Consider the following 16,921-nt stretch of genomic DNA (forward strand, 5'->3'; position numbering starts at 1 on the left):
TCTAGTTTTCTGAGATAGGTGTTGATACTTTATAGATATTTAAAAATGCTATTTATAGACATTTAAAAATACTATGAAGGGAAACTAGGCTATTCTTTTTTAGTTGGAAATAGGGTAGTATGTGAATAGCAGAATGATAAAGGCTGAAGGTTGTCTAAGACATATAGTACTTAAGACACAAAAGACATTATATTATAAGTCTCTGAGTTAACTTTAAATATTTCTTTCTACATAGAGAAATATTTATTAATATAATTACATATGAATGTTCTTTCTTTTTTTAGCTTTTAAAATAAATGCTCCTTTAACAGAAACATTTTTTTTTTAAAGGACACTTTGTCAGGATCTTTTTTGGTCCTGCCACTGACGTTCTTATGAAACCAACCCTATTTTACTATCAGGGAAAACATATCTCAGCATGGTTAGTGAGTCATGTTCCATGTAGTCCTTCCATTCTCTTAAAGTTTTTTTGTGGGAGTTATATATTCTTATATTGCAGAACAGTCTGTCTCTTTAATCTTCTCTTTGTTTCAAAAATAAACTTAGATAAAAAGACAAAGAAAATTTACAGAAAAGTTGTAAGAACAGTGCAAAAAACTTTTTTTCCCCTGAGCCATTTGGTAGTTAGTTTTTTACCTGATGCCCCATAATTCCCAAAACCTTTAGTGTATATTTCCTATAAAATTTTTCTCCCACAAAACTATAACACAGCCATCACAAAAGGGAATTAACAGTTAGCATTACTTTCACCAAATCTTCAGACCTCATTCATGCTATTCCCATAATGTCCTTTATGGTAAAAGGATCCAGTTTGAAACATCTCTTTAAGATTTTTTTCATCTAGACTAGTTTCTCTCACTTTCTTTGCCTTTGTATCGTTGACATTTTTGAAGAGTACAAGCCAGTTATTTGAGTGATTGTCCCTTGATTTGGATTTCTCTGATGTTTTATCATGAGTAGATTCAAGTTACACATCTTTGGCGGGAGTGTCTTCAAAAGTGACGCTTTTTTCCTCTCAGTGCATCTAATCAAGTGGCACCTGACTTAGACTTGTCCTATTATTGGTGATGTTAACTTTGATCAGTTAAGTCTGATCAGTCTGCTGGGTTTATTTGCTGTGAAAAGTTATTTTTCTCCTTTGTAGTTAATGTGCATTATATGAGGAGGTTCTTTGAGTTTGTGTAAATTTCTGGATCCTCTTCAAACTTTTATCCCTCTTGACCTCCTGTGCTCAGCATCTTGCTGCCTCTCTACAGAAACGCCCTCCTCATTCTTCCAGGGTTTCAGCACCCAGTAGGGAAACTCTTCTGAAACCTCACAGGGTCATCATACTGCATGGACATGGTGTCTCCTTTACCCTGTTTATGCTCTCCTGTCTAGTGTGGATGCCCCAGGCCAGGCTGCCCCTTCATGCGGATGCCTACCACATTGTACTCCGGTTCCGTCACCCTATGCTGGCTGCCCCATGCAGAGATGCTCTTCTCACTCTTCTTGGGCTCTGAGACCCAGGGCTGTGCTGCCTGCCTTGGTGGACGCTCTTACCCTGTTCAGACTCTGACACTTCATGCCAAACCACTCTTTATGGCTACCCTTCCCTCGTGGTCTCTCTGGCACTGATAACCCATGGTGAGTTGCCCTCTCATATAGAGGCCTTCTCATCTTGCTTGTGTTCTGACATCTCTCCCTCTTGGATAGGCTCTGACACACTTCCTGAGCTAGCCTCTTACCTTCCCCCAGCACAACCCCTGCCTTTGTCAGCTCCACCTAATGGCCGTACATTGAATTGATACAGAAAGAAAAAGAAGGTATGAGGAACTCCAGTCTCTCTTGATATTTTTATTCAGCTCCCTCTTTTGCTTTTTCACCTCTTTTCCCTACTTTTTCACGAAAAAGTAGGTAAAAATACATAACATTCTAATTCTAACAGTGGGTAAAAATACATTACATTCTAAATGTAAAATTTACTTTTCTCAGAGAAAGTGACTATAATCCATTGAATAAACTTGCAAATCATTTTTTTTGATACTATGAAAGAATCCGTGTATGAGAAGTAAAGACAGACCACATTACAGTACCTAACCTCTGATGGAAACTAAATGGTGTAGACTCAGCTTATTTCAGTTCAGTCTCTAGGACCAAGGAGCCATCCTGGCCCTGCCTCCTAGTTTCCAGTTTATGACATCTCTTTGCAAGTCACAACATTACTTTCTATTCCTGTTTCCTCCTCCGTAAGATGGAGATTGTAGATACTTACCATGTGTGGCTGTTGTGGAGCTCATATGAGATCATGTATTTGAAAAGCTTTGCAGGTGGTAAAATGCTATGCAGATATAGTTATTTAGTTCTAATTTATTACATAGTCAAAATTGAAACATATAGCAAGTTAAGTCAAGCATTTTAATGGTACTTGTGACTTGTAGGCAAATTCCCTCTGATTCGTAAGGCAGAAAAGAAGTTCAGCACAGTTTTTGCTTTTTGCTACCGCTGTAAGTTTATTGTTCTGTCACCATTACTCAAGCAGGCAAACACTCTTCATTTGAAGTCCTGCCTACCTGTTACGCCTGCGTGACAGTCATATATCTACCTTCTACATGGTTTTTACCCCTGATGTTTGGTCATCCTCCCCACCTAGTGACTGCTGTCTGTCATCTCTGGTGACACCAGCATCATTGACCTTATATGAGTTCTTTCCTAGACCTACAATTGCTTGTGACATAGTTCTGCTTGTATATATCACTGGATGGAAATCTGAAAGTAAACATGTCAAATGTTGAAGTTTTGCTCTTCTTCTCTGACCTGCTCTTCCTTCGAGCTTTCATTTATGTTGCTATTGTCACTTCTTGTATTTGGCTTCTAGGTTAGAAACTTTTAACTCTTCCCTCTGTCATCTCCCATATCTAGTTAGTTACTGAGTTCTTTAATTTTTGCAAAAATCTCTTTCCCCTTTGATCCTCTGTTTTCCCATAGTTAACAACAGTGTGCCTCTGGTCCTTTTATCTAATCTCTGAACTATTGAGATAGACTTATTCAAGGAAAACATTATAACCTCAGCTTGCCAGGTCCCAGACAGGCTCTGCTGTGAATTGGATGAAAAAGCCCGTTGGGGCCTAGGCCAACTCTCCAAGGAGCCAGCCCTTCCAGAGGAGCCAGTCAGGTGATCTGATCCAGGACCTGTCTCCAGAGACTTGTGAAAACCTCCAGATGATAGGGTTCAGACTTGAGGGAGAAGACTCACTTTGTCAGTCTCAGACCATGCCTGGATGCATCTAGAATCTGGAAAGACCAGCTCTCTTGAGCATGAGTTCCATTATCTAAATATAGCTACTGTTAACATTTTGTATATTTTCTTCTCTTTTGCTTTTTTAATAATTATACTATATGTATACATGTTCATCATATCTATTAAATGACAACATTTTAATGATATTTTAGTAAATGTAGTTTTAAATATTGGTGTGCAGTACAGGTAGGTGCTCCTTGACTTAGGATGGGCTTATATCCTGCTAAAGTTGAAAATACTGTAAGTTGAAAACGCGATTAATATACCAGCTTATTGAACATCATAGCTTTGCCCAGCCTCCTTTAGACATGCTAAATCATTTACATTAGCCAACCGTTGGACAAATCATCTGACAATACAGTCTGCTGTAGAGCATTGGGTATTTACCCTTGTAAATCACTTGGCTAGCTGGGAACTGCTGCTGCCAGCATTGCAAGAGAGAGTTATCAAAGTATATCCCGCTAGCCTGGAAAAAAATTAGAATTCAAAATTTGAAGTGCGGGTTCTAATGAATGTGTACCATTGTAAAGTTGAAAAATCTTAAGTCGAATCATCATTAGGTTGGGGACCACCTTTATTTCACAGAATGAAAGATTGCTATTTTTGTTTCTGTTAGAACAAGATGATCTCTTGGAAGACATACCAGATTCTCTATCAGAGCCTGACCCAAGCTTCTGCTGAAAGTGTTTGTCCACTGTCAATTTTTGATTGTGGACAACCTCTTTTCTTTCTAGTTAGTCTTGATGCTTACTAATTAATACACTTTTCTGGCCTCCTTGGTCTTTACTTATTTCATTCATGTGTTCATTCTTTCATTCATTTATTCACTGACAATAAAAGTGCATTCTTTGTTTTTTTTCCAATTTATCCACATTCGGCTTTATTCTGAATTAACCATCTATCAAGAGTGCATACCAAAAGAATAGAAACAATTGAAGACACCCATCAAAAAAAGTTCCCTGGCAAATGGGAGGAAGGGCGTGATGTTACGATCCCTGTTTGGGGAAGGAAATGTTGTCCAGGTCATGGTTGCCATTCTTGTCAATAATTTGAACACCGAAGGTCGGCAGATTCAGGAAGAAGCATTTCTGGAGCTCTTCCAGACATTTGCTAAGAAGCACCCCTCACGTGAGATAGTATGTATGTAGTTTTGATTCAGGATACTGAGAGTCAGGAAGGCACCATAGCCACGGGCTGCAAAAGGAGCCATGGCTAAGGCTGCTAGATAGTCCATGTAGTAGAGCACTGGTCCCTCATGCTCACTGTAGCCAGCCAGGAGGAGGTTCACATGATATGAGGTCTACCTCTGAAGACAGTCACCCAGGTTTCGGCATGTTAAATTAGCTGCTGCTGTGGGAGACAATTCATATCCATTTCACATCTTACAAAGTTGCACATTTTTCTGAATATATTCTGCAAACTGTACGGTGTCTCTAACCTCTCCAACACATAGGAGTAAGATTTTTTTCACTCATCTTAAACATCTTGCCGTGATTGTCCTTCATCTGGACAATATTGCTGGCTGCTCCTGGTCCGAGGTGACAAGGACATAATCGGGTCCCTGGATACCGATGAGGTGCTCCATGGTGGCGGGAGGCTGAGAGCTGCAGGTTTGACAGGGCACGGGACTCACCGGCTTCTTGGCCTCACCAGTGAGACAACACCACAGAACCAAACCTGGCATGATGCTGGCCGCACAACTGCCTCGACTCAGGCACTCCTGGATCAAGTGCATTCTTTTCTATGTCCTAAGCATGGCTCTGGGGATTTAAGGACAAATAATCTGTGGGAGGACAATTTATTTATGAATTGTTGCCAGCGTGTACCACAAGCTCATCTGTGGGCATATGGGAAGCAGTGCCTTCCTCTTTCTGAAGCTAGAGAAAGCTTCCTGGGGAGGTGATATGTAAACTGATCTGTGAAAGATGAGTAGTAATTTGCTAGGGCAGATGGGTGGAACAGGTAGGTAATGGGCACAGAAATCAGTGTAGTAGTGATGATGTGCCTCAAGTTTGTCCCTCGGTTTTTGTTTTTCTGTTTTTTTTTTTCTTAATAGCTTTATTGAGGCCATACTCGGTGGCTCAGCCTGTAATTCCAGCACTTGGGGAGGCTGAGGTGAGTGGATTGCCTGAACCTGTGGGTTCGAGACCAGCCTAGGCAACTTGGCGAGAACTCGTCTCTGCAGTAAATAAAAAATTTAGCTGGGCATGGTAGCGTGCGCCTGTATTCCTGGCTACCTGGAAGGCTGAGGTGGAAGGATCACCGGAGCCCAGCAGGTCGATGCTGAGGTGACTGTGAGTGTGCCACTGCACTCCAGCCTGGGCAATGGAGTGAGACTCCAACTCAAAAAAAAAAATAGCTTTATCGAGATAGTAATTCTATGTCATGAAATTGACCTATCTAAAGTAGACTAGGTGGATCCAAAAAACCCCCCCAAAAAACAACAAACAGAATTATCTTTTGGAGGGCAGGCATTCCCTCTTATGGTACACTTGGAATTTGTTCTTCCTGATCAAATGGACAGCCAAAGCTTTTATCTGGCAGTTTTGAGAAGGTTGCATCACGATTTGCAGAAGAAATGTTCTGAGTTCTTCCACCGTGAAAATGAACCTGCCCACATTACACTGAGTGTTCACAGTTTTTGACCCAAAATGGCATAACTCCCATGCCCCATCCTCCCAATTCATCAAATCTCACCCTGAGTGACTTTTTTTGTTACTCCAGATGAAAAAAAGTCCTCAAAGGGAAATGTTTTCCTGATGTGGAAGAGGTGAAACAAAAAATGGCAGAAACACTAAAAGGCCTCTAAATTGACTAATTTAAAAACTGTTTTGAGCAGTGGAAAGAGCATCTTGATAGGTGTATTGCATCAAATGAAGAGTACTTTGAAGGTGATTGAAGTTTAACTATGTAAAAATAAATGCACAATTTTTTATAAATAAATTCTGGGGTTTTTTGGACCTCCCCTTGTATATTTTTCACAGACATGTGCATCCATTTTCACAATCAATTTAAAGCTTTTTTATTACCCATAAAGAAATGCCACATCCTTTATCTGACCTTCAAAGTCCTCCTATCCCCTGGCTTTGGACAATCTCCAATCTGCTTTCTGTGCTATGGATTTATTTCTTCTAGACATTGAAACTGATATAGAATCGTACAACATATTTTCTTTTTTAACTGGCTTCTTTCATTTAGCATAATGTTTTCAAGATTCATCCATGTGATTGCAAGTATCAGCACTTCATTTCTTTTTTTTTCTTTTTCTTTTCTGAATTGGAGTCTCACTCTGTTGCCCAGGCTGGAGTGCAATAGCACGATCATGGCTACTAAATCCTTGAACTGCTGTGCTCAGGCAGTCCATCTGCCTCAGCCTTCCATGAAGCTGGGATTATGAGTGCATGCTACTATGCTTGGCTAATTTGTCTATTTATTGTAGAGATGAGGTCTTGCCATATTACTCAGGCAATTCTCATTTCTTTTTATTGCTGAATAATATTCCATTGTATGAATATACCGCATTTTATTTATTCATCAATTGATGGACATGGGGTGGTTTCCACTTTTTGGTTATTTGGAATAATGCTGCTATGAACACCAATGTACAAGTTTTTGTGTGAACATTTTTTAATTTCTCTAGGGTGTATACTGAGGAGAGGAATTGCTAGATTATATGTTAACTCTATGTTTAATAATTTGAGAAATTGCCAGATTATTTTCCAAAGCCACTATACCAGTTTATGTTTTCATTAGCATTGTATGAGTTCACATACTTGCCAACATTTATCACCTTATAAAAAATACAGCCCTCCTAGTAGATGTGAAGTGGCATATCTTATGGTGGTTTTAATTTGCATTTCCTTGATGGCTAATGACATTGAGCATCTTTTCGTGTTCTTGTTGGCTATTTATATGTTTTTGGAGAAATGTATATTCAAATCTTCTGCCCATTTTAAAGTTGGATTCTTTGTCATTTTATCATTTAGTAGTTATAGTTCTTTATGTCGCCTCTAGTTTTTTGAAGCAAGATTAGGACTAGAATGCATTATATTTGACTTTTTTATTGAAGCAAGTAATCAAAATAAATCTTTAATCACCTAAGAGAAGTAAAATTTAAATCTGAAAGGTAAATTTTGGAGTTGGGGGATTTTAACATTAATTTAGAAAGATGATAATATTAATGCATTTGATGGGTCAAATTCCAGTTAAATGATCTTCATTGTTTTATTAAGATAATTCTCCCTACCTTTGTAAAATGGTATCAGATAATTAAATACCCACTTTTTCCTCCTTAAGAAATTCTCTGCTACAGTGATACGAATAAGGTTTTCTAGTAGTCCTTCTTTTCTGAATAGTCTTTTAAGCCAATATTTTCCTTCTTTTTATGGCTACTTATTCTTTGTCTCAAATTGTGAAAACACATTTGGAATTTAGAAAAATTGACATTGCCATTTTGGTGATATTATTTATGAATAGCTATCATTCAACACTTTTTAAGTACTTGGATGACTCATTTTGCTTCTCTGCAGGGGTTATATTCAGAATACCTTACATGGTCATGCCATGAACACTGACAAATCAGAATGGACATTCAGAATGGACATTGATCTTAACCTAGGTACTTCATTCTTTACATTGTTTCATTATTTTATTAATTAGATCTTTGAAGTTATTCTTTTTTGAAGTTTGAAGCCTAGTGAACCTATCTTAGTCCAGAGCTTTATTTCTGATCTAGATCTTTCCTGTCATACCAATATCTTATGGGTATTTTCTTTTTACTTACCAAATTGATAGTTGTTTTGAGCCAGTAAGTTTGCTAGGTCACCATCTAGAATTTGATCTTATAATTAGAGATAATATTCTGCAGATTATCTAAACATCTCTTCAAAGAGATACTTCTGCCTTCTGAAATTGGTGCCGATCCTAGAAATGTGACATTCTGACCAGGTGACTCATGTTATTGATTGCTGCGGAACAGCTGAAGGTTTTATATAATCTGAATGGAAACCAGATGTTTTGTTAGTTTGCTAGTGAGTGGACTTCTCTTGGTTAAGATTTGTTTCTTGGCTAATTAGAACTCTTTTCAGTGTATAATATTTGAACAATGAAGGTGATTTTCTGTGATATACACATTTAAAGATTCAATTGTATTTTTTTTGAAGAACTCTTTGTGTGTGTGTAGTAAATTCTCAATAATGACTTATTTTACTTTCATCAAAATGTTTAATGCCAATTGTATTTATTTTGTTCACCCAGTTTTCAATTATGCATATGTATAGATTGTCCGTGACTATTAAAACAACTGTTGCTCTCCTTTGTTATGTTGCTAGTTTTCTGAGCTGCCTTAGTGGAAACCATAGGGGGAAAGGAAATTATTGCAATGGTCTAGATGTGACATGATGGATTATACAGGGGTGGTGGCAGTGGTGATAAATAGATGTATTTCATATTATTTTAGAGATAAATTCCATTGGGAGTTGTTGGATTTGCTGTGGTGGGAGATGATGAGGGGAAAGAAATGATTAAAGATGACTCCTGGGTTTCTGGTCTTACCATCTGGGCAGATGTGTCATGGAGATGGAGAACACGGGGAGAGGTGAAGTATAGTCATTTGCCTTTGGGATCTCAGATACAATTCTCTGACCTTCTCTGTCCTGTTCTGTATTGCATGGACTGCATTATAGGCATCCTTACATTTTTGGCTTTTGTTACTAGATTTGGGCAATAGGATGAACACTGAAGAGTAGGAGTAGGGAGGAGGTAGTGTACCTTCTTTCCTCTCTTTTTGCTCTGGATGGTGTCCCAGAAAGTGGCAGTTTCATTCCTGTATATCAGAGAGCCCCTTCCTTTGTAGTCCCAGGTTCCAGTGTGTGGCTTCCGCTCTCATTCTAGCCCCTGCCAAGTAGTCCCAGCTTCTGGCTCTTATAATACAGATTGAGTATTCCTTTTTCAAAACCAGAAGTGTTTTGGGTTTTTCCAAATTTTGGAATATTTGCGTTATATACTTACAGTTGAGCTTCCCTAATCTGAAAATCCCAAATCTGAAATGTGCCAAGGAGCATTTCCTTTGAGGATCATGTGGGTGCTTAAGGTTTTGGATTTTTGAGCATTTGGATTTCAGATTTTTGGATTAGGAGTACTTCTAGTGAGTCTTTCCTTCACCCAGTCTAGTAGTGGTTTTCTACTGGAAAAGGAGAGGAAAGGTTTTCCTTCATCCTCTTAGGGTCTTTGGCTAGGTCTGAAAATCAAACTGACAAAGATTAATGGGCGAAAGCCAAATTTATTTAATATAAGTTTTCTGTGACATGGGAGCCTTCATAAGGAAATGAAGACCCAAAGAAACAATTAAATGCTAGTATTTTTTTTTTCTTTTTTATTGTGAAGTTGTGGGGTACAGTGAAGGGTTAGGTATACAATTGCGTTTCATTCAGGCACCCTGTTGATATGGGGTGTTTCCCCGTTCCCAGACAGATATTTGCTACTGTTAATCCCATCTCCTTCCCCCCACCATAGTTTCCCAGTACGGTTAGTCATTTTCGTATAGTATTTCATTGGATGTTTAAGGTCTATTATATGAGTGAGAACATGTGATACTCGGATCTTTGTTTCTGTGAGACTTTGTTTCTCAGTATTATAGACTCTAGTTCCATCCAGGTTGCTGCAAAATTCATGATTTTGTTCTTTTTTATGGCTGTGTAGTATTCCATCGTGTATATGTACCACATTTTTTTAAATCCAGTCCTCTTTTGACGGGCAGCATGGCTGTTTCCAGGTTCTTGCTATTGTGAACAATGCTGTGATAAACATGCGTGTGCAGGTATCTTTTTTATAGAGTGATTTGTGTTCTTCAGGATATATTCCCAGTAGGAGGATTGCGGGGTCATATGGGAGGTTGGTATTTAGAGCTTTTAAGAGTAGGTTTGATGAAGAGTGGAGAATCGTAGAGAAATATAATAGGGTAAAAGAGTATGATCTAATGGTAATAAATGTGGGGAAACTTAGCATGACCTGATAGTTCAGATTCTTCTCTGTGTCTCTTCATATTCAGAGATAAGGATGTTCCCTTTCCTCTGGGTATAGGGAGGGCACATCTCCAATGAGGTTCTTATGACCTGCTTCAGAAGACAGTCAGAGGATTTTTCCTAGGTTTTATGACTTGCCATAGGGGTGAAGAGATGGAGAAAATCAGAGAGACCATCCTGCTTCTGCTGGTTTTCTCAGTTATCTTTAATTTAAAATAGTCAGTATGCCAAGATGCCACACTTCAGGATAGTGTGTTCTGATCCCCATCAGTGCTGTTACTCATTTTGGGGTTGCTTCATTTCCCATTTGGGGTCTTGTCTCTTCTGTAGCCTGTATAACCACATTTCTAATTAATTCTTCTCTGTTTTAATGTCTAGAGTAGTTTTTGCTTTCCTAACTAGAAACTGATGATTACAGGGTGAAAAATGTGAGAGTTCAGTTTTGGAAATGATTTGTGTCAAGTTTAATATTTCTGTGATGCATTCCAGAGGTGATGTTATTAGGTGAGTTGGATAGTGAGCTCAGATGCATGTCTGAACTGGAAGGATAGATTTGGGTATCATCTTAGCCTAAGGGTAGTATTTAAAACCATGGGAGGAAAGGATGGGATCATCTAGTAAATAGAAAAGAATCCAAATCTAGGTTATAAGAAACTCTGTATGTTGGGGGGCAGGTTAGGGCAGGGGGATGGATAAAACAGGCCAAGGAGGTTAGAGGAAAAAGGAGAGTGATGCTGTTGATACCATAAAAAGGGGTGTTTAACAGCATTGTGTATTTTGTGAGATGCCTGTGACATTTGCTATCAGTTACCTAGATGAAAGCATTTTCAGGGGAATGGTGAGTAGTTGAGGGTCTTCACCAAATGAGGTGGCGGAGGAGTGAAGGTGAGATGACAGTGTGTGGCTAGTACTTAGAGGCAGTTCTTTTGATATGTTTGACAATGAAGAGGAACACAGAGATGGGAAGATAGCAGGCAGACATATCAAGACAGGCTGCAGTTTTTATCATTGCTTTTTTTACTTTACAATGGATTGTAACGAAAATATAAGTTATATAAGGAAAAGTCTTCTTCTCATCTTGTCTTCCATTAATCCTGTTCCCTGTCCCTTCTCCTGGCCCCAGCAAATAGCTACTGCTACTAGTTTCTGGTATACATTTTAAAAATTATGCAAATACAAGCAAATGTGAATATGTATTCTAGATCCTCCCATCCAACTCTTTCTCCCCAGTGGTCACATACTGTGTATATTTTTTAGTGTCTTATTCTTTCTCTGAAAAATATGACCTGGAGATCTTTCTGTATTGGATCTCAGAGGTTGTTCGTTTATTTTTTCTTTTGTAAGAAGCTTTATAGGAGTCTCTGTTCTGACGGTACTAAAATGTTTTTAAACCTGATATTTTTTGCTATTACAAATAATACTGCAGTTAATAACCTTGCATACATGCAACTATGTTTGCTATAGGCTAAATTCTTAAAAGGGAAACTGTTGTGTCTGAGGATATGCATTTGCCATTTTAGTAGATATCATCAGATTGCCTCCGTGGATTGTGGTCTAGTTTCTGTTCCTACCAGCAATGCATAAGAATACCTTTTTTCTCACTATACAGTATGTTATAAAACTTTTGGATTTTTGACATTCTAATGAGTGAAAAACTGTACTTTTTAAAAAATTTAAGGCAGTCTTAATTTGCATTTATTAGGAATGAAGTTGAGCATCTTTTTGTATGTTCAACAAGTATGTGTGTTTCTTTTTTTGTGAACTCTTAGTTCATGTTTTTCGCCCAGTTTTTTCTATTAGGTTTTGGTCTTTTCATTTTTGGAGTTTTATATGTTAGGCCCAAGAGCCTAAAAGCTCAGTGTGGCTGGAACATAGCTTGCAGGATGGGCCTGGTGAAGAGTGGCTTTGAGTAGAGGGATGGTGGCCAAATCATGAAGTGTCCTGTAAAGTCCATTTGGTGATTATATAGGCTCTTGATTTAGAAAACTTATTTAACATATGTGAAGTAGACATCTGTTAGGGATTCTTTAGACACAGTAACTTCTGAAGTAGTTATATGTCTGAAGTAGTTATATTGCAGCAGAGCAATTTAACTTGGAGTGAGAATGGGGTATATTAACAATGTTCTTTCCTGCATAGTGAGTAATAGATTTGTCTTACACTCTGATTTTGATTATGACCAGGCCTACTTAGCTATATAACTCATTTTCAATAGTTATTGGTAGAGCTTAGCTGTTATTTTTTATTTAAAAGGAAAAAAATGTTTTTCCTTCATACAATAAACAGAGTTCAAGCTGACCCCTGGTTTTCTCATCTTATTTCTCTGAAGCTCTCAGCAGGATTATTTTAAAAGAACAAACTCATTATGTGAGTAATCTCCAAGAATAGGGCTACTTCCTAGGAGTCTCTGTGTTCTTCACTTATAGACTCACCATACAATCACCAACACCGCCCAACTGAGGGCCTGTTCTGATTGAGAATTTCTGGTTGGAAGTGTAGGACTCTGTCAGTCTCTCTTTCTTCTTTTCCTTTCCCTCTTCTCCTCTACTTCTTCCTTCCTTTCTCCCTTCTCCTCATCTTCCCATTGCTCTGAGCCTAGCTAACTGAAGGGAGAATATTTTCTCATGAAACACTTTCATTGCTTTTAGAAAACAGATTTTGAGGCTGGGCGTGGTGGCTCAGACTGTAATCCCAGCACTTTGGGAAGCCAAGGCGAGAGGATTGCCTGAGCCTGGAGGTTTGAGACCAGCCTGAGTAACTTGGTGAGACCCTGTCTCTACAATAAATCACGCACACATACACAAAAGAACTAGCCGGGGCCAGGCTTGGTGACTTAGCCTGTAATCCCAGCACTTTGGGAGGCTGAGGCAGGTGGGCCTGTGGGTTGGAGACCAGCCCGGGCAACTTGGCGAGACCTCATCTCTACAGTAAATAAAAAATTAGCCATATGTGGTAGCACGCATCTGTAGTTCTAGCTACTTGGAAGGCTGAGGCAGAAGGATCACTGGAGTCTAGCAGGTCGAGGCTGCGGTGGCTGTAAGCGTGCCACTGCACTCCAGCCTGGGCGACAAGAGTGAGACTCCAACTCAAAGAAACAACAAAGAAAGAAAACAGATTTTGAAAACATGATTGCTTGAAACATGCTGAGCATTATACAGTCCATAAAAAGAACAATAAGCGAAATAGAGAAGAAAAATTCATCCACTGACCAGAATTGTTATTGTTTCTTGTTTGTTTTCAGGAGTTGTTTTCAAGAAGTATCTTAAAGTAAATTCTCTTATTAAAATACTCTATTCTGTGAGTTGTTAGTAAGCACTCAATGATTTGTATACAGATGAACTCCCTGGACGTGGTTAAACATAATACACTTTTAAACTGTTTGGACTTGACTTGTCTTCTAGAGTTGTGTAGCAAAGAAACTCTCAAAAAATGCTTCTAGGTCCAAAGCAATCAAACTTTATTTCTCTTTGTTTTGTTCTTTGTTAACTTTTATTTGTATCAACCTACTTACCCTCCTTACTTAAATCTATGAATAGGCTCCTTTTATTGTTTTATGTTGCTTCTTTGGTTGACTTTCAAATGGAACAGTTGTGTAAGATAATGTTTTGTTCTCCTGAGTAGTGTTGATTCTAACCATGCTGTCTCTTCCATAATGCCACCATTATGCAGAAGCCTGCAGGGGGAAGGGAAGATTGGTGGTTGTGAGAGTCTGCCTGTGCTTAGGGTAATAATCCTGCATTCATTATTAATTCTCCCTTTACTTCCATGTCTCCCACTGATGACAAGAAGGCCAAGAGCTGACATGTTTAAGATCTTAGAAATTTTGAAAATAGCAAAGCAGCTGCTTTTGAAGCCTGATTATTAGTCTTCTTAAGAATATCATAAGGCAACCTCAAGGCTATGTATACTTCTTGTTTTGTTTTTAATATTGTCTGCATTTTTTTTTAAATTAAGAGGCAAAGAGCCACTAATGAGGTATTCTAATTTCCTTAAATTTACAGTCTCTGGAGTCAGTTTGTCTGGATTTCTAATCCTGGCACCCTTTTACTGGGGGAGTTTAGGCAAGCTACTTTTCTTTTCTAAACTTTAGATTCCTCCTCTGTAAAATTGGAATAAAAATGAACTTACCTCAATTTGGGAGTGTTACATGAAAAAAATAAACGTGTAGTACTTGGCTTATTGCTGGACACATAATATGTGTTCAATATTGTTAACTAAAATTATTATTAGTGATAAGATTTTTATTACTCTAGATGTAAAACTAAATTCTTGTGTATGTAAATAAACAGTTTGGAAAGTAAATATGTTTCATTTAAAACAAATAATAGTTTGTTTCTCTTGTTGGTGACTACCATTTTCTTGGTTCAGTGAGTATGAAAACTTTTTGCTGGGGGAGAAAAGTCCCTCAGAAAATGTTACTGTTTTTCTGATGGATCACAGCAGGACAATAGTTTATGTTCTCACCATAAAATGAAAAGAAGCTGTTGATTTTAAACTGTGTGGGAAAGGAAACTTAAAAAAATAATTAGTTTTTTTTAAAGGAAAAAGCAATACATACTTAAAAAAATTTAAACAATACAGATGGATGTAAATTAAATATTCAGTGTCCCTTCTCAGGATTAAACTTTAAAGAATTATAAAAGTAATGTTCATGGGAGTTTTAAAAAAAGGAGAAAGATGCATGTGGATACAGTATTGGAGGACAACTGAACCTTCATCTTACTTTCAAGGGACAAACCAAACAGTTTCCTATACATGCTTCTATATATTTTCTTTGCTTAGAACAGAATTTTTCTTTTTCCGTTGGAAAACACAAATGAAATAGCAGACATAATCTTCTATACCTTGCTTTGTATCACCTGATAATATAAGAGATTAACAAATATTTCAACTGCAGTTCCATAATTTCAGCAATCTCCTTATAATGGATATTTAGGTTTTCTACATTATTTGCCTTTTTAGTAATCATCACTGAGATTTATTTATATGTATACATATTTATACATATGCAAGTGTGTGTGTGTGTGTTTACACATATGTGTATGGGCATGTGATGTGAGTATTCTACAAACATATATAGGAGAAATGCTGATGTTCATTTAGATAAATGTTTTTTTTCCCCAATATTTTTTATTATGATATTGTGGGGTACAGTTAAGGGTTAGGTATACAAATATGCTTCATTCAGGCCCCCTTGTTGATAACAGGTGTCTCCCCGTCCCGAGACAGATGTTTACTACCATTAGTCCCATCCCCCTTCCCCCCCATAGTTTCCCACCACTGTCAGTCATTTTCTTATGTCTTAGTGGCATTGGATGATCCAGGTCCACTGTATGAGTGAGAACATGTGATACTCAGATCTTTGTTTCTGTGAGAGGTCACTCAGTATTATAGACTCTAGTTCCATCCAGATTGCTGCGAAATTCATGATTTTGTTTTTCTTTATGGCTGCATAGTATTCCATCGTGTATATGTACCACATTTTTAAAATCCAGTCCTCTTTTGATGGACAGCATGGTTGGTTCCAAGTTCTTGGTATTGTGAACAATGCTGCGATAAACATTCATGTGCAGGTATCTTTTTTATAGAGAGATTTGAGTTCTTCAGGGTATATTCCCAGTAGGGGGATTGCAGGGTCATATGGGAGGTTGATGTTTAGAGCTTTTAGGAATCGCCACACTGCTTTCCACAGAGGTTGCACTAGTTTACACTCCCACCAACAGTGTAGAAGTGTTCCCTTTTCATCACACCCTCTCTAACACCTTATTTTTTGATTATTGATAATGGCCATTCTGACTGGAGTTAGGTGGTATCTCAGTGTGATTTTGATTTGCATCTCCCTGATGATTAGTGAGGTTGAGCATTTCTTTATGTGTCTGTTGGCTGCTTGGATGTCTTCCTTTGTGAAGTGTCTGTTCATATCTTTTGCCCATTTTATAATGGGGTTGTTTGTTTTTTTCTTTTCAGCATGTTTCAGTTCCTTGTAGAGCCAAGATGTTAAGCCTTTGTCAGACCTGGAGCTGGCAAATACTTTTTCCCAGTCTGTGGGTTGTCTCCCTGCTCTCATGATGGTTACTTTGGCTTTGCAGAAGCTTGTCAGTTTAATGAGGTCCCACTTGTCTATCTTATCCCTTATGGCCTGTGGGTTCCAGGTATTGTTCGGGAATTGGATGCCAGTTCCAATTTCCATGAGGGTATGTCCTTCATTTTCTAAGGTTCTTATGGTTTGAGGTTTTACATTTAGGTCTCTGATCCATTTGGAGTTAATTTTTGTATATGGGGATAGATAGGGGTCCTGTTTCAATCTTCTGCATGTGGTCAGCCAGTTTTCCCAGCACCATTTACTCAATAGGTTCTCCTCTCCCCAGTGGTGGGTGGTGGAGGCTTTGTCGAAGATAAGTTGATTGAGAAATTGAGGTTTTGCTTCTGAAATCTCAATTCTATTCCATTGATCTATATACCTGTTCCTATACCAATACCAAGCTGTTTTGATGATTGTAGCTTTATAGTAAAGTTTGAAGTCTGGTAATACCACCTGCTTTGGTATTTTTTTTTTTTTCTGAGGATGTGATACCACCTGCTTTGTTTTTTTTTTTTTTTTTTTTGGGGTTTTTTTTGG

At 38.1% G+C, this 16,921-nt stretch overlaps 1 protein-coding gene and 1 pseudogene across 1 annotated transcript in view; one reads left to right on the forward strand and one right to left on the reverse strand.

Annotated features, from left to right (window-relative positions):
* LOC103260981 (threonylcarbamoyladenosine tRNA methylthiotransferase) overlaps nucleotides 1-16,921 on the forward strand; it is a gene marked incomplete at its 3' end in the record, with an annotated part of 109,530 nt that overhangs the window by 86,687 nt on the left and 5,922 nt on the right. The gene's annotated exons all lie outside the window — the stretch shown is intronic.
* LOC103260980 lies at nucleotides 4,267-4,937 on the reverse strand (annotated as a pseudogene).

This window comes from Carlito syrichta, unplaced genomic scaffold (assembly GCF_000164805.1).
Source record: "Carlito syrichta isolate Samal-C Ts95f unplaced genomic scaffold, Tarsius_syrichta-2.0.1 Scaffold303514, whole genome shotgun sequence".
In the NCBI taxonomy this organism is placed as follows: Eukaryota; Metazoa; Chordata; class Mammalia; order Primates; family Tarsiidae; genus Carlito; species Carlito syrichta.